The sequence below is a fragment of the Bubalus kerabau genome, chromosome 5, assembly GCF_029407905.1.
Source record: "Bubalus kerabau isolate K-KA32 ecotype Philippines breed swamp buffalo chromosome 5, PCC_UOA_SB_1v2, whole genome shotgun sequence".
NCBI classification, from domain to species: domain Eukaryota; kingdom Metazoa; phylum Chordata; class Mammalia; order Artiodactyla; family Bovidae; genus Bubalus; species Bubalus kerabau.
The window spans coordinates 58,988,285-59,010,496 of NC_073628.1; the positions used below are offsets into that span (position 1 = coordinate 58,988,285).

The following is a 22,212-nucleotide window of genomic DNA, read 5'->3' on the forward strand; positions in this document are numbered from 1 at the left end:
GCCGTGGGTACTTGTAGAGGTACTCCAAGGATTAAATCATGTGCTGCTACAGTTGCTGACCTTCAACACCACTGAAAGGAGTTCAGGGTGGAGAGCAAAAATGAGGCACTCTGTGCTTGGGAAATTGGCAGGACAGGTCTTCAGATAGATATTTTCAGGAGCTGATTTTATGAGCCCAATTCTTGTATCACCCCATATCTAGAAAAGCACTAAACTCCTTCATGGTGATGACTATTCCTTGTGACTAGCAAAAGCTTCACGAGACCAGTAGAAACCTGGGAAAATACGTGTTTAATTGCATGCATTTCCCCTTCACCAAAATCACATATATACTGACCTTTCCCCTGCCTCTTAGGAGCAGTTTCTCAGAGTTACCTAAGGTGCTGTTTCCTGGGCTGTAGTCCTCATTCCCCCCAAATAAAACTTAACTCGCAACTCTCACATTGTGAATTTTTAAAAAATCAACACCAAGCAAAAATGGGAAATATAATGGATCAAATATTTACATTCATTGTTAAAACATTATTGTATAGGAGAACTATTTTTGGTCTGATATAAAAATAGAAAAGCAGTTGATTGCTGGGGTTATTTTATAAGGAACAGTGAGTAACATAATAGATTATGCCTTGAACCTCAGCTCATGAGTTTTTTATTTTTATTTTTTTTTTGAGTTTTTTTAAAAAGCTGAATATATCACCCCTTTATAACAGCAGTCCCCAGCCTTTTTGGCACCAGGGACCAGTTTTGTGGAAAGCAATTTTTCTATGGTGGGGGGGTGATGGGAGGCAGGGACAGTTCAGGTAACGTGACCAGTGGGGAGCAGAAGAAGCTTCCCTTGCTTGCCTGCTGTTCACCTGTTGCTCACCTCCTGCTGTGTGACCTGGGGGTGGGGTGTGTGGGGAAGGAAGCCGGGGACCACTGCTTTATAAAACTGAGATGATACATTAAAATCTGAGTTAGCATTAACTCATTGCAAGGAGTTAAGTGACTGTGGTTCAGGCAAGTATGTGTTAGAGATAGTGTTCTATAACAAAGATTAGACCCTGGTATATAAATAGAGGAATGAATGCATATTATACTAGCTAGTAGTTCTCACGGAGAGGCAATGGCACCCCACTCCAGTACTCTTGCCTGGAAAATCCCATGGATGGAGGACCCTGGTGGGCCGCAGTCCATGGGGTCGCTAAGAGTCGGACACGACTGAGCGACTTCAATTTCGCTTTTCAGTTTCATGCATTGGAGAAGGAAATGGCAACCCACTCCAGTATTCTTGCCTGGTGAATCCCAGGGACGGGGGAGCCTGGTGGGCTGCCGTCTATGGGGTCGCACAGAGTCGGACACGACTGAAGTGACTTAGCAGCAGCAGCAGCAGCAGCAGTAGTTCGCAACTTAGTTTTATATTTATGTCTATGACCCATTTTGAAATAATATTTGCATATGGTAAAAGTTAGGAGTCAAACTTTCATTTTTTTTTTTTTTTTTGCATATGAATGGCCAATTGCTCTGGTACCATTTGTTGAAAAGTCTACCCTTCTTCCTGCTTTACCTTGGTACTTTTGCTTGCAATCAATCAACTATACCTGTATTAGTGAATTCCTGACTTCATTTTTTCCATCGATCTTGTCAACCACAAGCTGGCACTTGCCATAGGCACTTGCCATCTACCTCTACCAGGATTAAATCATATGCTGCTATAGTTGCTTACTTCCAACACCCCTATGAAGGAGAACAGAGTGGTGAACAGAAATGAAATGAGGCACTCTGTGCTCCCAGAAAACTGGCAGGGCAGGTCTTCAGATAGTTAGATATTCTGAGGAGCTGATTTTATGAGTCCAGTTCTTGTTCAGTTCAGTTTAGTTGCTCAGTCATGTCCGAACCCTTGTGACCCCATGGAATGCAGCATGCCAGGCTTCCCTGTCCATCATCAATCCCAGAACTTACTCAAACTCATGTCCATCGAGTTGGTGATGCCATCCACCCATCTCATCCTCTGTCGTTCCCTTCTCTTCCCACCTTCAGTCTTTCTCAGCATCAGGATCTTTTCAAATGAGTTAGTTCTTCACATTAGGTGGCCAAAGTATTGGAGTTTCAGCTTCAACATCAGTCCTTTCAATGAATATTCAGGACGGCTTTCTTTTAGGATTGACTGGTTGGATCTCCTTGCTGTCCAAGGGACTCTTAAGAGTCTTCTCCAACACCGCAGTTCAAAAGCATAAATTTTCAATGCTCAGCTTTCTTTATAGCCCAACTCTCACATCCGTGCATGACTATTGGGAAAACTCAGAGAAGGCGATGGCACCCCACTCTAGTACTCTTGCCTGGAAAATCCCATGCACAGAAGAGCCTGGTAGGCTGCAGTCCAAGGGGTCGCTACGAGTCGGACATGACTGAGCAACTTCACTTTCACTTTTCACTTTCATGCATTGGAGAAGGAAATGGCAACACACTCCAGTGTTCTTGCCTGGAGAATCCCGGGGACAGGGGAGCCTGGTGGGCTGCCATCTATGGGGTTGCAGAGAGTCGGACACGACTGAAGTGACTTGGCAGCAGCCCTGGGAAAACCATAGCTTTGACTAGACTGACCTTTATTGGCAAAGTAATGTCTCTGCTTTTTAATATGCTGCCTAGGTTGGACATGGCTTTTCTTCCAAGGAGCAAGAGTCTTTTAATTTTATGGCTGCAGTCACTATCTGCAGTGATTTTGGAGCCCCCAAAATAAAGTCTCTCACTGTTTTCATTATTTCCCCATCTATTTGCCATGAAGTGATGGGACCAGATGCCATGATCTTAGTTTTCCAAATCTTGAGTTTTAAGCCAACTGTTTCACTCTCCTCTTTCACTTTCATTAAGAGGCTCTTTAGTTCTTCTTTGCCTTCTGCCATAAGGGTGGTGTCATCTGCACATCTGAGGTTATTGATATTTCTCCTGGCAATCTTCATTCCAGCTTGTGCTTCATCCAGCCTGGCATTTTGCATGATATACTTTGCATATAAGCTAAATAAACAGGGTGACAATATACAGCCTTGATGTACTCCTTTCCTGATTTGGAACCAGTCTGTTGTTCCATGTCCATTTCTAACTGTTGTCTCTTGACCTGCATACAGATTTCTAAGGAGGCAGGTCAGGTGGTCTGGTATTCCCATCTTTTGAAGAATTTTCCATAGTTTGTTGTGTGTGATTCACACAGTCAAAGGCTTTGGCATAGTTAATAAAGCAGAAGTAGATGTTTTTCTGAAATTCTCTTGCTTTTTTTGATGATCCAACAAATGTTGGCAGTTTGATTTCTGGTTCCTCTGCCTTTTCTAAATCCAGCTTGAACATCTGGAAGTTCACGGTTTGTGTACTGTTGTAATCTGGCTTAGAGAATTTTGAGCATTACTTGGCTAGGATAGGAGATGAGTGCAATGGTGTGGTAGTTTGAACATTCTTTGGCATTGCCTTTCTTTGGGATTGGAATGAAAACTGACCTTTTTCTGTCCTGGGGCCACTGCTGATTTTTCCAAATTTGCTGGCATATCGAGTGAAGCCCTTTTACAGCATCATCTTTTAGGACCTTAAATAGCTCAGCTGGAATTCCATCACCTCCACTAGCTTTGTTTGTAGTGAATGCTTCCTTAAGCCCACTTGACTTCACATTCCAGGATGTCTGGCTTTAGGTGAATGATTACACCATCGTGGTTATCTGGGTCATGAAGATCTATTTTGTATAGTTCTTCTGTGTATTCTTGCCACCTCTTCTTAATATATTGTGCTTCTGTCAGGTCCATGGTATGGACCTTTATTCTGTCCTTTATTGTGTCCATCTTTGCATAAAATTTTATGAGTCCAATTCTTGTATTTCCTCGTATCTAGAATAACACTAAAATCCTTCATGGTGACTACTGCTTCTCATGATTAGAAGAGGCTTCACAAGACAAGCAGAAAGTTTCTTAAAAAACATGCTTGATTTCATGTACTCCCCCTTTACCAAAATCACATATATACTATCCTTCCCTCCTACCTCTATGCAACAGTTTCTCAGAGCTACTGGAGCTTCTGTCTCCCAGGCTGCAGTCCTCATATTGCCCCAAAGAAAGCTTAACTCACTATTCTCATATTGTGCATATTTTTAAAGTCAACGGTTATAATGACTGATGAAGTGACCTGAACTCTATGAGTATCTGGAGCTTTGGTACCAGCAGCAGCCCCTGGTACCCATCCATCTCCTCAGAGAGTCCAGATGAATTTGGTAAGTCTCTTCTGGTTCTCAGATCTAGCATATTTGTTGATGATCCTGAGTTTTATTTGGCAGTGGAGCAGGTTGCCTGCCCGCTCCCAGTTGAAAGATACTGGAGGGTGGCAGTTGAAATATACTAGGGCATACCCACTTATGGCCTAGACATTGAATGGGGCTCAGTTGAAAATACAGAGGAATTACCACCCAATTGAAAGATACTTGGGTGGGGGGCTGGCTGAAAGATACCAGGGAGGTCTGGCTGAAAGATACTGAGGAGTACCCAGGGCTCAGTTGAAAGATATCAAGGTTGCTCAGTCATAGAAGACTGAGTGGTATGTGCTGAGTAGTTAGGTAAGATGCTTTTCCTGATCTGATGATTTTTCTCAATCCAGCTGCCTTAATAAAGTTTTATGGGATAAAGGTGAAGATATTAATGAGAGCTTTGCTCTGAAGAAAAGGAACAAGACTCTTCCTAGCCAGTTATGGTTTTCTCAAGTGACTGAAAAATTTACGGGAGTGGTGGAGGCCAAGTCATCATATCATGCAGTGCTCCTACAGGGAAACCCACTGATTAATTAAAACACTTGCTATCCAGGGGTCACAGATAAGAATTGGCCATTCAGATAACGAAGTTGTTGTACACATACACAGTGGAATATTGCTGCTGCCGCCAAGTCACTTCAGTCATGTCCAACTCTTTGTGACATTATGGACCATAACACACCAGGCTCTTATGTCCATAGGATTCTCCAGGCAAGAATACTGGAGTGGGTTGCCATGCCTCCTCCAGGCAATGGAATATTACTCAGCTATAAAAAGGGAACACATTTGAGTCAGTTCAAATGACCTACAGCCTATTATACAAAGTGAAGCAAGTCGGAAAGAAAAAGACAAATGTTGTATATTAATACATATATATGGAATCTAGAAAGATAGTACTGATGATCCTACTTCAGTTCAGTACAGTTCAGTTCAGTTGCTCAGTCGTGTCCGACTCTTTGTGACCCCATGAATCGCAGCACGCCAGGCCTCCCTGTCCATCACCAACTCTCAGAGTTCACTCAGACTCACGTCCATCGAGTCAGTGATGCCATCCAGCCATCTCATCCTCTGTCGTCCCCTTCTCCTCCTGCCCGAAATCCCTCCCAGCATCAGAGTCTTTTCCAATGAGTCAACTCTTCGCATGAGGTGGCCAAAGTACTGGAGTTTCAGCTTTAGCATCATTCCTTCCAAAGAAATCCCAGGGCTGATCTCCTTCAGAATGGACTGGTTGGATCTCCCTGCAGTCCAAGGGACTCTCAAGAGTCTTCTCCAACACCATAGTTCAAAAGCATCAATTCTTCGGCACTCAGCTTTCTTCACAGTCCAACTCTCACATCCATACATGACCACAGGAAAAACCATAGCCTTGACTAGACGGACCTTTGTTGGCAAAGTAATGTCTCTGCTTTTGAATATGCTATCTAGGTTGGTTATAACTTTCCTTCCAAGGAGTAAGCATCTTTTAATTTCATGGCTGCAGGGCAGCAAAGGAGACACAGACATTTTGAACACAGTGTGGGAAGGAGAAGGTGGGATGATTTGGGAAAATAGCATTGAAACATATACATTACCATGTGTAAAATAGATAGCCAGTGGGAGTTTGATGTGTGACACAGGAAACCCAAAGCTCTGGGACAACCTAGAAGAGTAGGATGGGGCAGGAGGTAGTGGTGGTGGTGGTGGGGTGGTGGGGTGGTTCAAGAGGGAGGGGACATATGTATACCTAATGCTGATTAATGTTGATGTATGGCAGAAGCAACCACAATATTGTAAAGTAATTAGCCTCCAATTAAAATAAATAAATAAATAGAAATTAAGTAAAAAAAAAAAAAAAAGAATTGGTCATTTGGTGACCTGAGAACCTGTGGTGGTCTTGAACTGCTGAAGGGAGGTACTGAGACACGTAAGAGGGCTGAAGCAGCTCTGGGGTGACCCCAAGAGGAGTTAAGCTCACAGAGAGCACACTGGCCCACCACACAATCTCACTAGTGAATTTCATCTATGACAAATTCAACCAAAAATGGGAAATAGAGCCTGTCAAACAGAAACAAGGAACATGAGAAAGCAGACTCTAACACTCCATCTAGTGCTACAAGACTTGTACTTGAAACTACATACCAAATTGGGGAAATTACACTAAAGGAGATCTTTATCTAAAATGGCCAAACTGGAGGACTTTTGATATTCCAAAATTGTTATTTTGACATGCACAGTTAGAAAAAGCTGGTTGTAAAATCAAGCAGACTGAATGGAATGTTTACTTTGGCATCTAGAAGCTTCTAAAAGAGGAAACAATAATGTAACTTCTTTGCAGGATTCCAACTAGAAATTGCTTGAAACTGTGTCAGAACTAAAACAGGTGGCTAGCCCTAACACTGCCTCTCCCTCTGCTCCTTCTGTGAATCCTCTTCTATCTGAACTGCCTGGCCCAGATGCCTTTTTCTCTTCCAACTCTTCCACCTCCTGCTGCTCCCTTTTTCCCAGCAAAGGAGGATTAAATACAAAAAGCCAGAACTGATTATAGCTTCCTTGTAGGGAAACTATTGCAGGGAGAAATGTATCATCCTCGGTTCTAGTCTATACACTTGGACTCGAACAGAATTTAAGGCCTTAGCCAAGGAATTTCCCAGTCCAAGTCAGGATCCTTTGGGATTTACTAAAGAATTTTAATTAACCATCCAGGCCTACAAGTCTGGGTTTACAGATAGATATAAACTAATACAGCTGTTAGTTTCTGAAAGTAAAGCAAGGGAATGAATATAGAAAGCAGTGTGGAAATGCCCCTTAATGGACTTTGAATCACATAGTCCAGAGATTTGTACTGACGGAAAGAGCTCGAAAATTGCTCAAACCTCTCCCAGCACTTTCTTCAAAAACGATAAAGTGGACAATGATTCAACAATGCAAGCAAGGATTGAATGAATAGATCCAGGCTATTATGGGAGATTGGGCGGGGGGGACTTTTCGCAATATTCAGGCTTGACACCTGAATCATTCTCTAATCACCAAAATGATTCTTGCTTAACTCCACCTTTTTAGAAGGTCTGGATGAGGATTTGGTTACTCTGGTCAAAGGACACAATTTATGTTGTTCTGCTTTGCCGGGAGCCAGCGTGAGGAACTCCGCCCGTGGCAAGAGTCATGAGGAAGGAGGCTCGGCATACGCAAAGGCGGGATCAAGCCTCAGGAGTCCCCCTGGAAATTCTTGAGCATCCTCCCCCAAAACCAGAGTCTGCCTACTTTACTGCTTTGTGCTCTCACCTACACCTCTGACTTTACGGGGGGCTGTCCCCCACCACCTCTCTCGGAGAAGGAGTTAACTTAGAGCTCCAGTTAATAAAGTTCCTGGGCATGACAAGAGTGTTTTAGTTCACAAACTCCTTTGGAAGTTTTCTAGCCTGCCTGAACAGATTCTTCCGGCCACATGTGATTGTTCAGAGCCTCCCAACCATGAGATACATGAGATGTTCTAAACTGTCTAAATACAGATTCCTTTGAGCAGTTAAAAGATTGATTAGAAATTCATTTTGATATTTGGCAAAACTAATACAGTTATGTAAAGTTTAAAAATAAAATAAAATAAAAAAAAAAGAAATTGTATTGGTGAAGGGGTTTTCACTTCTTGGGCCAATGTTTGCTGCTAAGTTTCCATATTCCTTACCTACTGTGTCCCTGGGAGTGTATTGATTAATATAATTGGTATATAGGAATGTAGATAATAGCTTTAATATTTGTAACCTTGGACCCTTGAGTTAATTCTTTTCTTGTTATAGCCCACCACACTTTTGCCCTATAAAAATGCAACTTTATCTAATGCTTTTGGAGGGTGGCGCCTGACTTTAGAATAATCACCTTTAGAGAAAAATAAGTTTTCTGAAGAAAGGGTCATAAAATGTTAACAGGCCTCCTGGCCAGAAGATGATGTAAATCACCTAAACTTTTGCATATGATAAATTTGCAGGAAGAAAGCCTGGCTTACCGCTGACTCTACCCCTTCCCCCATTATCCTCTATGCACAACTTAAGGTATAAAAACTACTTTGGAAAATAAAGTGCAGGCCTTGTTCACCGAAGCTTGGTCTCCCCATGCCGTTCTTTCTCTCACCTTCTGGCTGAATTCCCACCTGGAATGTGGAGGCTCATCAAGCCTACTAATTTTGCCTGGGCTTCTAAGATCTGACTGGGGAGGCCTTAGTGTCGCCTCTCCTTCGGGAGAATGGGAGGACGCCTGCGGCCTATGTAGGTGACACAAACTCCTTGTTTTGGTGTTTTATTGGCTTTCCACGTAAACCAAGTTATTCAGCCTTTTTCTTCACTGAATTTCTTCGCTGAGCTATCCCTATTTAACCACTCTTTGTATCTTAAATTCTATCGTATCCTGATCCCCGAAGCCGTCTCCCTTCGAATTCCCTGGATCCACCGGGGCTGGACCCTGGCACGGCTTTACATGCCAACACCCATAAAGTAATGCTCAAAATTCTCCAAGCCAGGCTTCAGCAATACGTGAACCATGAACTTCCAGATGTTCAAGCTGGTTTTAGAAAGGCAGAGGAACCAGAGATCAAATTGATAACATCTACTGTATCATGGAAAAAGCAAGAGAGTTCCAGAAAAACATCTATTTCTGCTTTATTGACTATGCCAAAGCCTTTGACTGTGTGGATCACAATAAACTGTGGAAAATTCTGAAAGAAATAGGAATACAAGACCATCTGACCTGCCTCTTGAGAAACCTATATGCAGGTCAGGAAGCAACAGTTAGAACTGGACATGGAACAACAGACTGGTTCCAAATAGGAAAAGGAGTATGTCAAGGCTGTATATTGTCACCCTGCTTATTTAACTTCTATGCAGAGTACATCATGAGAAACGCTGGGCTGGAAGAAGCACAAGCTGGAATCAAGATTGCTAGGAGAAATATCAATAACCTCACATATGCAGATGACACCACTCTTATGGCAGAAAGCAAAAAAGAACTAAAGAGCCTCTTGATGAAAGTGAAAGAGGAGAGTGAAAAAGTTGGCTTAAAACTCAAGATTTGGAAAACTAAGATCATGGCATCTGATCCCATCACTTCATGACAAATAGGTCGGGAAACAATGGAAACAGTGAGAGACTTTATTTTGGGGAACTCCAAAATTACTGCAGATGGTGACTGTAGCCATGAAATTAAGACACTTGCTCCTTGGAGGAAAAGTTATGACCAACCTAGGCAGCATGTTAAAAAGCAGAGACATTACTTTGCCAATAAAGTTCAGTCTAGTCAGAGCTATGGTTTTTCCAGTAGTCATGTATGGATGTGAGAGTTGGACTATAAAGAAAGCTGAACTCCGAAGAATTGATGCTTTTGAACTGTGGCATTGGAGATGACTCTTGAGAGTCTCTTGGACAGCAAGAAGATCCAACCAGTCCATCCTAAAGGAAATCAGTCTAAGGACTGATGCTGAAGCTAAAACTCCAATACTTTGACCACTTGATGCGAAGAACTGACTCATTGGAAAAGACCCTGATGTTGGGAAAGATTGAAGGTGGGAGGAGAAGGGGACGACAGAGAATGAGATGGTTGGATGGCATCACTGACTCAATGGACATGAGTTGGAGTAAAGTCTGAGAGGTGGTGAGGGACAAGGAAGTCTTGTGTGCTGTAGTCCATGGGGTTGCAAAGAGCTGGACATGACTGAATGAATGAACTGAACTGAAGGTTGTGTTTCCTTTGCTCTAATGGTTTGAATCATTCCTAGTGATTTTTTCGGGCTTCCCCGAAAAGGTAAAGAATCCACCTGCAGTGCAGGAGCCACTGGAGACATAGTTTAATACCTGGATTGAGAAAATCCCCTGGAGGAGGGCATGGCAACCCACTCTAGTGTTCTTGCCTGGAGAATTCCATGGACAGAGGAGCCTGGTAGGCTACTTTCCACAGTGTCACAAAGAGTCAGACACAACTGAAGCGACTTAGCACGGACATAGTGATTTTCTTAAGGACATGAAACATACCTCAGTAATATAATTTAATGACCTTGTTCTCTAAAATTGGAAGAGTCCCTTCTTCTGAATAGCTGTTTAAACTAGCTCATTCTCATCTACCCTTCTCTTTCCCCATTCAAGACTGCAGCGTGTTTCTTAGTATCGCACATGGATCCTATGAAGATGTGAGTTCATTTTTATCCTTTACTACTGTGATGCAGGATAAATGTGATGAAGGATATATTTTGGATGGAGAAGAAAAAAATCACCTGAAGAAATTCACATTGGTCATCTCCAGGGCCTCAGTGTAAAGGTAACTCCACTTTACTGAATGGCCCTTGCTAAGATAGTAGGACCATTGTGTATATTCTGACAGTATGGTTTCCACTCAGCCAGAGCCAGCATTTACCTAATTTTTCTCTCCAGCAATGATATGTATACAATAACATTAATATTATAATTATTAATTTTATTGTTATAATAATACAATACATGCAGTTAAAGAGCAACTCTCAGCATGCAGGCATAATTTATTATTAGTGTTTCTCATTCCGCCAATATTCTTTACTACTGTATGATCTTATTCTGAGAATCACAAAATGATCACATTTGTCTTTCTATTACAGCTTTCTGTCTGAATCCAGAGGTAGAAGATGAAACTTTTTCTGTGGAAAAGGATCAGTATGTTGAGCCTGAAAACGTCACTGTCCATGTGACTCTGGCTTTTGTACGGTCGGCTCTCCAAATATCATCTGCTCAGAGAATGGAACATGGTACCCAGAGGTGCCCAAGTGTGAGTGGGTAAATGGCACACCTCAGGTGTTCTATCACATTCTATGAATGGTAACCTGCTCCAGAGCACTGTCCCAGCTGACACTGATGAGGTTTGACTTGTATCAGGACTCATTTCTGAGCTGTTTAAATCAATTTCAGCATCAGCACTTTTACTCTCAAAGTACATGTTGAGCTCTTAAGGCAAATTCTAATTCCCTTATTTTATAGCAAGATGGACAAAGCCCCTAGATAGGAGGGTTCCATAGGTACAGGTATTTCTGCCACAGATGTTGTGATTTTGCATAGACATCAGGTCCATCCCTTCAGCTGATCCTGAAGAAGTTCCCTGGATATCTTTGGCAGTGCCGTTTCTTCTCTGTTTAGATCATTTCACTGCTGTTTTAAGAGCAGTGCTGGTCAGATCTTAGGATGAATACTTTGCTGAGATGTACAAAGTATCTTTTGATTTTTTGCATCAGTGCTATGGAGGGTCTTGATATTCCAACTTTACTGCCATTGGTAGGCATCCTGAAGGAAACATACTTTCAGTTTGGAAAGAAACCTTTCAAACCATCCTTTATCTCTTTCAGGAAGTTTGCATGGGCTGTGAGCAAGTGCTCACAGGGAGGAAACTCATGCAGTGTCTCCCAAGTCCTGAGGATGTAAAAATGGCCCTGGAGGTATATAAACTGTCTCTGGAGATTGAAGGACTGGATGAACAGACTTGAAGTTGAGCACCTGTTAAAAATCAGTACATCTCTTTCCCTTCCCTTCCCTTTAAAAATAGAGAATTGGGTACATTTTTCTCATTAGCAACTCTACCATTCCTTCAGTGCTATTATTTACTGAAAAAAATACCTGTATTTGAAAGATCTTTGATATTTTTTGATGCCACTGATAGTGTGGAACTATTGGTGGTTGATATTCTCTCTCATCTTAAACTTCTGTTTCCCTGGCTTTGATCATATGGCAGAAATAAATAATCACCTATCAAGAGTCCAGTGTCTTTGTTTTTACTTTTATTCTCTTGTAATGAGAAATTAAGGATCTATATCAATCACTTCCTAATGTTTCTCTGGTTAACATTCTTTTCTATTTTACATACTAGCACCTCATATGAGAGATGTACTTATACTACACTTTCACTTCCTACTCATTCTTCAGTGCCCAGATCAAATAGCACATCTTCCTCTGTCTTCTGCTTTCTCTCTCTCTCTGTTGATCCCCAATGTTTTCTCTGGAACAACTTCTCAGTTCCTCTTTATATTTAATGTACACTTGGTTCTGCTTGGCATTCAATAATAACCAACTTGAGCACTTTTGAAAGTCTGTATGCAACCTAAGTATTCCTCTTGGGCATGCCCAAATCTTCCAATCTAGTGTGATCACTCTTTAATATTTCAGTTAAAATAGCTTTAGTGTTTCTTTTAAGACAGGTTCTCCAGAAGCAGATCCCAAGAAAAGAATTTATGTGCAAGTGATTTATTAAGGAACTTCTCCAAGTTCTCCAAGGAGAAATAGGAAAAGGAGTAGAGTAAGCAGGATGGAAGGGGCTTCCCTTGTGGCTCAGCTGGTAAAAGAATCTGCCTATAATGCAGGAGACCTGGGTATGATTCCTGGGTTGGGCAGATCACTTGGAGAAGGGGTAGAGTACCCACTCCAGCATTTATGGGCTTCCTTGGTGGCTCAGACAGTAAAGAATCTGCCTATGATGCAGGAGACCTGTGTCTGATCCCTGGGTTGGGAAGATCCCCAGGAGGAGGGCACTGCAACTCACTCCAGTATTCTTGCCTGGAGAATCCCATGGACAGAGGAGCCTGGTGGGCTAGAGTCTATGGGGTTGCAATGAGTCAGACGGGACTGAGAGACTAAGCACAAGCAGGATGGAACAGAGAAGGCACCTAGTAGGGCAACTAGGCAAAGTCATATGGAGGATGGCTTAACCTTAACCCAAAAGGGAATCCTGGACTCTAAGTTTGTGTATATTCTGTCCCAATTCCAGGTAAAGAAACTGGGCTTTCATTCTGCTATATCAGTCAGTTATTGGTGGAGGGACATTCTGTGGACACACAAGCCTCCAGGGCATCCAACTCTCTGTGTGTGACTTCAGAGCTGGATAGCAGACTGCGGCAAGTCCTCCCCAAAGAGTAGGAGGTAAGACCCTAAGAAATCAGAGCACACAGAAGCCTGCAGAGGAGAATACAGAAATGGGCAAAGGGTCTGAGGGCCTGGGTGGAACTTTCAATGCTTATCCCACACATGTCTCTCTTACAGCTTTGGATATTCTTGGAAGCCTTATAATTTCTGATGGTCACCTCTTCTTCCAATTTTTTGCCTCCCCAAATATCATTCTCACTCATATTTAGCTACTGTGACTAGCCTCTGGTTCACTACTGCATCTTGATCAATTATAGAGAACATGTCTCTTTTCTTTGATTTCTTCAAAATACCAGTCACATAAGAAAGTTGCATAGCAGACTTTTACTAACATTTTAGAATTAACAGAGGGATGTCTGTATGGCTACATAGACTGGACTTTCATATTGAATATTACATAACTGTGATCTTAAAAAACTGTTGCCTTCCCCTGCCACCAGGAACCTCTTCTGGCTGACTCTGCATGACCCTGCCAGCCCCCAGGCTTTTCTGGTCTAATGCTTTCCCTTTTCAAATCATTCCTTCTCGCATTTCATGCGTTCTTGTTCTCACTGCCCCAGAACCCCATTTCTCTTTATTAAGAAAAGCATTTTAGCAATCTGTCTTTCCCTAGTTTCAGGGAGTTCATATCCAAAAATCCATGAATGTACTCAAATAATCAAAGGGCTATCCATTCCAAGTCTGGGAGCCAAGCTATTGAGAAGACTCAGAGGCATCTCTGAAGCCCGAGGCTCCTCTGTCTCCCCTGCTGTCTCTACTCAGGGCACTGTGAGGACCTTTTCACACGTATGTGAATTATGCCACAATCTTTTCATTTGTTAGTTCTAAGTTAATTACACATAATTATAATTATAGAAGCAACAGAAGGAAAACAAGAATTCAACCTTGCAAAAAGATTTATAAAAAGTCAGGTTATTTCCTTTTCTATCTCAGTGTTACTCTGTTTTGAGCTTTTCTGATTAACTTAGTCACTCTGAAGAAAGAACGCACTCATTATATCACATGAATTTTTATCTCTAAGCATATATTTTGATTTCCTGCTACAAAATTGATCAATCTAGCTCCCATTTTCCCTCTACTCTCTTTCTCCATTTGTCAGTCTCATTTAATTTTATGTATTTTTAGTGATTAATTTTCTTTAAGATTCTAAATAACATATTTAAACCTCTATTATTTATGTAACTTTTATTTTTAATAATTTACTCTTTTATCAAACTAGTACAAGCAAATAATGAAAAAGTCAAGTAATCCAGAAAACATTTCAAGAAAAACCCTAAAATTTTGATCCACTCAATCCCACCCTTTGGTCTCATTCACCCAAAATAACCATTTTCAACTCCTTTAGCTCTGTCTTATGATATTTCACTACATGTTTCCAAAAATATTCTTATTATACTTACATTTATTATTTTTAAACATCATGTATTGACTTACTATTAAGAGAGAATAGAGTTTAGAGTGTTATCCTTTACATTATTTGTAGCAGTATCTTTCCTCACAGTGCAGGAATCTTACTCCTTTGGTTAAATTAGTATTTGGTATGAACACTATTTTGATTAAGCAAATCTTGATCTTTGCTAAGCCAAGGTAAGCTCAGTTGTAAATAATTATTTTCTGAGCTTAAATATTTATTTACAATGATTTAATTTTTATGGCATTAATAATTTATCTTGTTTTGTTTGTTTGTTTAGTTTTCTACATTTCTATCATTGATTCTTCTTACATGCTCCAAAAGCTCTGTCATGGTCTAGCAATCTATTTTTTAATGCTCATACATGTCAGATGTTGTTTTAATTCCATACATTTCTCCACTGTCACTCCTGGAGACTTTCTTCCCAGCCTCTCTTTTCAGTGATTCTGAAATAAACAGTTTATGCTTAAATCCTAGGTCCTCCCTTTGCTGTTCTCTTTATTACTTCGATTCCAAGTCTTTTTTTATTTCCTCATTTTTGCTGGAACAGATCCTTCAAAAGCTGCATAAGAAAGAGTATCTGGGAAGTAAATTTCTGAGTTGTTACACGTTTTAAAATATCTTTTTCCCCACTACCCTCATACTTATAGATTGCATGTAGAAGTTTGGGTTCTCTCAGAATTTTGAAGGCATTTCTCCATTGCCATGCCCCTTCCAGTTTTGCTATGGAACAATCCATGATATTCCAGTCCTTGATACACTGTTGTTGATTTTTCGCTCTCTCTGGGAAATATTGAGGCTTCCCTAGTAGCTCAGATAGTAAAGTATTTGCCTGCAATTCCGGAGACCCAGGTTTGATCCCTGGGTCAGAGAGATCCCCTAGAGAAGGAAATGGCAATATTCTTGCCTGGAGAATTCCAAGGACAGAGGAGCCTGGAGGTCTACAGTCCATGAGGTTGCAAAGAGTTGGACACGATTGAGTGACTAACACACACTGAAAAATATTAGTATTTTCTTTTTTATCCCTGTGGCCTTGCTGTAAGATGTTTTTCATGCATTAACTTGGGTACTTGTCGTAAATTTATGATCTGTAAACACATGTGCTTTAGGTCAGGGAAAACTTTTAGAATACTTTTCTGTTATTTTTTGTTTTAATTTTCTTTTATCTCCCTGACCCCTCCCCTAGAACTCCCTTTAATAAAATATTGTTTTAACTATTTTTTCTGTTTTACTTCCCATATTTTGTTGGTTATGTTCTACTTTTGGGAATATTTTCCAGACTTTGTATTTTAAGATTTTTATTGAAGTTTAAAATCTGTCATATTTTAATTTCTAATAACTTGCTTTTGTTCTCTGCATTTTAAAAAATGTATCATTATGTTCTTTATTCATAGATTCAATATGATTTTTTTCTGTCTCTGAAAGTAAAAGTCTCTCAGTGGTGTTCAACTCTTTGTGACCCCATGGACTATACAGTCCAGGGAATTCTCCAGGCCAGAATACTGAGTGGATAGCCTTTCCCTTCCCCAGGGAATCTTCCCAACCCAGGGATCGAACTCAGGTCTCCTGCATTACAGGCAGATTCTTTACCAGCTGAGCTACTAGGGAAGCCTGTCTCTGGAAATACTAATTATAGGGTGGAGTTTGGGGGATATTCTTTTTTTTTTTTATATTCATATAAAGGAGTGGAACCCTAAAATATTGTTTGATATCTCTGCATGTATAAGCAAGGCTTCTCTACTGGTGAACTTCTTTGGAGCATGGTAGCAGCAAGGTTTAACTATTTGTATGCTTGTTTTGGGCTTCCCTGGTGGCTCAGTGGTAAAGAATCCACCTGCAATGCAGGAAATCTGAGTTTGATCCCTGGATTGGGAAGATCCCCTGGAGGAGGGCATGGCAACCCACTCTAGTGTTCTTGCTTGGAGAATCCCATGGACAGAGGAGCCTGGCAGGCTGCCAATCATAGGGTCACAAAGGGTCAGACATGACTGAAGCGACTGAGCACACAGGCATGGTTGTTTTCTTTTTAAATGGGACATGTGTTTATCAATCTTTGGAGATGCCCAATGTCTTCTGAGAAGATTTCCGTAATCCTATTGATAATAGGATTTCCATAATTTCCATAATCTCTATTGATTTATAAATTTTAGTTTTTTTCTATTGAGTTTATAACCCTTATATAAAATGAAATGGGTACTTCTAAGTTTATGTTCAACTTCACTGTCCTTCCACCTGTCAACTTCTGTCAACAAACCATTATTTTTATACTGCATCATTTATAGCCCTGTGATTCTATTGAGTATCTCTGACCACTACCCACTGAAGGTGAAACTAACCTCTGTCATATACTGCACTTGCTATTTCATTTGTGGATTGTGTTCACAGTAGGTATCCAAAAATCATTTCATAAAAGGATGTTCAAATTTCATGAGCTAAGATTTAATACAAAAGATCAATTTTTAAAAGCCTCTGTTGAATGGAATTTCTTCTGTGGTACCAAAGGCCAAAACCAAGTGGTCTGTTCATTTTCTGGGTTTATCAGAAGACACTCAGGGGCATGGAAACATCCAAGAATAGTCAAGATAATTATGAAACAGAACAAAGTTGGAGAACTAATATTACTAGATTTTAAGAGAGATGAACTATAAAGGTGTATTAATTAAAACAGTGGGTATTGGTATCAATGGAATTGAGTTGATTATATTTATATGTATTTTATATATACATATATATAAATTGATATTCATAGTAAAATATTTACCTTAATTGTGAAAAATTTGACTCTTCAGTGTTGTGGGAGAAATGATGTCTTTTCAATGTATATTTCATACATTAATTGTAGAGCTACATGGAAAAATTGTAACTTGACTCCTACCTTACATTTACTGAAAAGAAATCTGAAGTGATTATAGATCTACATGTGAAAGGTAAAAAAAAAAAAGTGACACATGTAAAAGAATTCTTTCATGATCTTAAAGTAGGCAAATAACCTTATATATAACAAGGTTATATACAAGCATTATGAGCATTATATATAAGCATAAAGAGCATTATGAAAAGAGTTGTAAATTTTCTACTATTAGAACAAGCATTTCTGCTTATATTAAGTGTGAAAGGAAAATAAAAAATGTTTGGCAAAGAAGATGTACAAATTGCCAGTAGGTACATAAAAGATACTCAGCATCATTAGTTTTAGAGAAACACAAATCAGAACTGCAATGGCATACCACTTTCCACCTACTGAAGTAACTATAATTATTTTTAGTAGAAAATAACAAGTGTTGGGAGGATATGGAGAAATTAGAACACTAATAAATTTCTGGTAGGAATGTGAAATGCTGTAGCTGTTTGAAAAAAAGTTGACAGGTTCTCAAAAATTAGAGTGCTTATGTCATCCAGCAGCTCATTGTCAGTCATATGCCTAAGAGAACAGAAAGCATGTCTTCCTACAAACACATGCACAAGAATGTGCACAGCAGCATTATTTATAATAACCCCAAAGTGAAAACAACTCAACTGATGATTGGATAAGCAAAATGTGGTCTATTCATAAATGGCATACTAAGTATGTGTGTGCTAAGTTGCTTCAGTCATGTCTAACTTTTTGCGACCCTATGGACTGTAGACTGCCAGACTCTCCTGTCCATGGGATTCTCCAGGCAAGAATACTGAAGTGGGTTACCATGCCTTCTTCGAGGGTATCTTCCCAACCCAAATTGAACCAGCGTCTTTTATGTCTCCTGCATTGGCAGGTGGATTCTTTACCATTCACATCACTTGAGAAGCCCAAATGGTGTACTACTTAGTGACAAAGAAGAATGAAGTATTGACACATTCTACAATGTGGAAGAACCTTGGGAACATTATGCTAAGGAAAAAAAACCAGTCATAAAGGACTGTCCATCCTGTATGCTTTAATTTATATGAAATGTCAACTCTATAGAGACAAAAGGTAGACTAGTATTTGGCAGAGCTTATGGGAGCGAGCAGAGAAGGCAATGGCAACTCACTCCAGTACTCTTGCCTGGAGAATCCCATGGATGGAGGAGCCTGGTAGGCTATAGTCCATGGGGTCGCTAAGAGTCGGACACGACTGAGCAACTTTACTTTCACTTTTCACTTTTATGAATTGGAGAAGGAAATGGCAACCCACTCCAGTGTTCTTTCCTGGAGAATCCCAGGGACAGAGGAACCTGTTGGGCTGCCATCTATGGGGTCACACAGAGTCGGACATGACTGACGCGACTTAGCAGCAGCAGCAGGGGAGCGAAAGAATGAAGAGTGAGTGCTAAAGGATAAGAAGTTTCTTTTTGGAGTGATGTAAGCATTCTGAAATTAGATAGTGATGATGGCTGCACATTTTATGAATTATAGACATTAAAATGATAAATTTTGTGTTATGTCAATTATATCTCAAAAAAGAGCTACTGAATTGAGGTGAATTGTGTCCACCCCAAACTCATATGTTGAAATCTGAGGTACTCTAGCACTTCAGGATGTAACACTATTTGGAGATAAGATCTTTGAGTAGATGTTTAGGATGAAAACACTAATTCAAAAACATGCACCCCAATGTTCATAACAGTTCTATTCACAATAGCCAAGACATGGAAACAACCCAAATGCCAAAAACAGATGATTGGTTTAACATAAGAACCTAATAGAAGCAGAAGAGATTAAGAAGAGGTGGCAAGAATACACAGAAGAATTATACAGAAAAGGTCTTAATGATCGGGATAACCACAATAGTTTAGTCACTAACCTAGAGCCAGACATCCTGGAGTGGGAAGTGAAGTGGGCCTTAGGAGCATTACTATGAACAAAGTTGGTTGAGATGATGGAATTCCAGCTGAGTTATTTCAAATCCTAAAAGATGATGCTGTTAAAGTGCTACACTCAATATGTAAGCAAGTTTGGAAAACTCAGCTGTGGCCACAGGACCAGAAAATATCAGATTTCATTCCAATTCCAAAGAAGGGAAATGCCAAAGAATGTTCAGACTATCATACAGTTGTGCTCGTTTACCATGCTGGTAAGGTTATGCTCAAAATTCTTCAAGCTAGGCTTTAGTAGTACATGAACAGAGAATTTCGAGATGTACAATCTGTGTTTAGAAAAGGCAGAGGAACCAGAAATGAAATTGCCAACATTCCTTGGATCACAGAGAAAGCAAAGGAGTTCCAGAAAAACATCTACTTGTGCTTCATTGACTACTCTAAAACCTTTGACAGTGTGGATCACAACAAACTGTGGAAAATTCCTAAAGAGATGGGAATACCAGACCACATTACCTTCCTCTTGGGAAGCCTGTAAGCAGGTTAGGAAGCAAAGTTAAAGCCAAACAGGAACAACGGACTGGTTCAAAATTGGGAAAGGAGTATGTCAAGTCTGTATATTGTCACCCTGCTTATTTAACTTATATGCAGACTACATCATGTGAAATGCCGGACTGGGTGAAGCACAAGCTGGAATCAAGATTGCAGGAAGAAATATCAATAAACTCAGATATACAGATGACACCATCCTGATGGCAGAGAGTGAAGAGGAGCTAAAGAACCTCTTGATGAAAGTGAAAGAGGAGCATGAAAAAGCTGATTTAAAACTAAAATCATGGCATCTGTTCCCATAATTTCATGGCAAATAGATGGTGGCAAAGTGAAAACAGTAACAGATTTTTTTTCTTGGGCTCAAGAATCACTGCAGATGGTGACTGCAGCCATGAAAGAAAGCTATGACAAACCTAGACAGAATATTAAAAAGCAGAGACATTACTTTGCCAACAAAGGTCCTTTTGGTCAAAGCTGTGGTTTTCCCAGTAATCGTGTATGCATGTTAGAGTTGGACCATAAAGAAGGGTGAGTTCCAAAGAATTGATGCTTTTGAACTGTGGTTTTAGAGAAGACTCTTGAGAGTCCCTTGGGCTGCAAGGAGGTCCAACCAGTCCGTCCTAAAGGAGATCAGTCCTGAGTGTTCATTGGAAGGACTGATGTTGAAGATGAAACTCCAATACTTTGGCCACCTGATGTGAAGAACTGATCCACTGGAAAAGACCCTGATGCTGGGAAAGGTTGAAGGCAGGAGGGGAAGCAGGTGATAGAGGATGAGATGGCATCATCAACTCAATGGACATGAGTTTGAGTCAAACTCCAGGAGATAGTGAAAGATAGGGAACCTTGGTTGGTTGCAATCCATGGGATTTCAAAGTGTCAGACATGATAGAGTGACTAAACAATAATGTGTCCATTGAGTCAGTGATGTCATCTAACCATCTCATCCTCTGTCACCCCACCCCCTTCTTCTGCTCTCAATCTTTTCCAGCATCAGGGTTTTTGTTGTTGTTGTTGTTGTTTTTCAGTGAGTCAGCTCTTCTCATCCGGTGGCAAAAGTATTGGAGTTTCAGCTTCAGCATCAGTCCTTCCAATGAATATTCAGGGTTGATTTCCTTTAGGATTGACTGGTTGGATCTCCTTGCTGTCCAAGGGACTCTCAAGGGTCTTCTCCAGCATCACAGTTTGAAAGCATCAATTCTTCAATGCTCAGCCTTTTTTATGGTCCAGCTCTCATATCTGTACATGATAACTGGAAAAACATAGCTTTTAGAGAGGTGGTCCCAAGACGGCAGAGGAATAGGATGGGGAGACAACTTTCTCCCCCACAAATTCATCAAAAGGTCATTTGGACGCTGGTCAACTTCCACAAAACAACTTCGGAATGCTGGCAAAGGACACCAGGCACCCAGAAAGGCAGCCCATTCTCTTTTAAAGGAGGTAAGGCAAAATATAAAAGACAAAAGGAGAGACAAAAGAGTTAGGGATGGAGACCCATCCCGGGGAGGGAGCCGTGAAGGAGAAGTTTTCACACAGTAGGAAACCCTCTCACAGGCAGGTCTATAGGGAGTTTTGGAATCTCAGAGGGCAACATAACCGGGAGGAAAAAACAAACAAACAAACAGAGAATAGTGCCTAACTGCAACTGCCAATGGAGAAGTAGCCCAGATGCTCACGTCCACCACCAGTGAGCAGAAGCTGGACAGGGAGGTGTGGGCTGCATAATTGTTGCTTAGGGTAAGGACTGGGGCTAAATACCCTGAGGACAATCTGAGGGAGCTAATGTGAGATAGCAACCCAAACTGTGGGATCACCAGAGAGGGAGGAAGAAAAAAAAAAAAAAAAAGAAAGAGAACTTTCCTGTGAAAGTGCAAAAGGCTCTAATGTGCAGCCTGGCCCAGTCACAGAACAAGGGATTGAGTGAACACCAAAGGAGAGCTAACCAGTTGCATACAGACCCCTCCTCCCCCAGCTCCCCCAAGGCAGAGAGGCAGGTGTGTGACAGCCAGAGTCGGAAGACAAGGGGCTGCTGCAATCTTGGTCCCAGAGACAGCATTTTCCCCAAACTGTGAGCAGGCTCCCAGTTGCTAACCACGTCTTCCTGGGATCCTGGATGGTTGACATCTGGCAGGAGGGTTGCAGCCTCAGATCAGCACCCCAGAGGAGACACACAGCACAACTTGAGAAGGTGCTCTTGCGGTGCACTTGCAATCCTGGTGGGGACTGGGGAAGTGTTTAAGATGCTCAGCCTACCTGGACAGTGAGCTTGCCAAGCACCTGGTCACCTGAGCAGCTCGGACCTGGGAAGGGCACAAAACACAT

The 22,212-nt window shown here is 41.0% G+C and overlaps 1 pseudogene; it reads left to right on the forward strand.

Annotated features, from left to right (window-relative positions):
• The first annotated feature begins 10,436 nt into the window (after positions 1–10,436).
• On the forward strand, positions 10,437–11,723 carry LOC129654234 (C4b-binding protein alpha chain-like; annotated as a pseudogene).
• Positions 11,724–22,212: the final 10,489 nt, after the last annotated feature.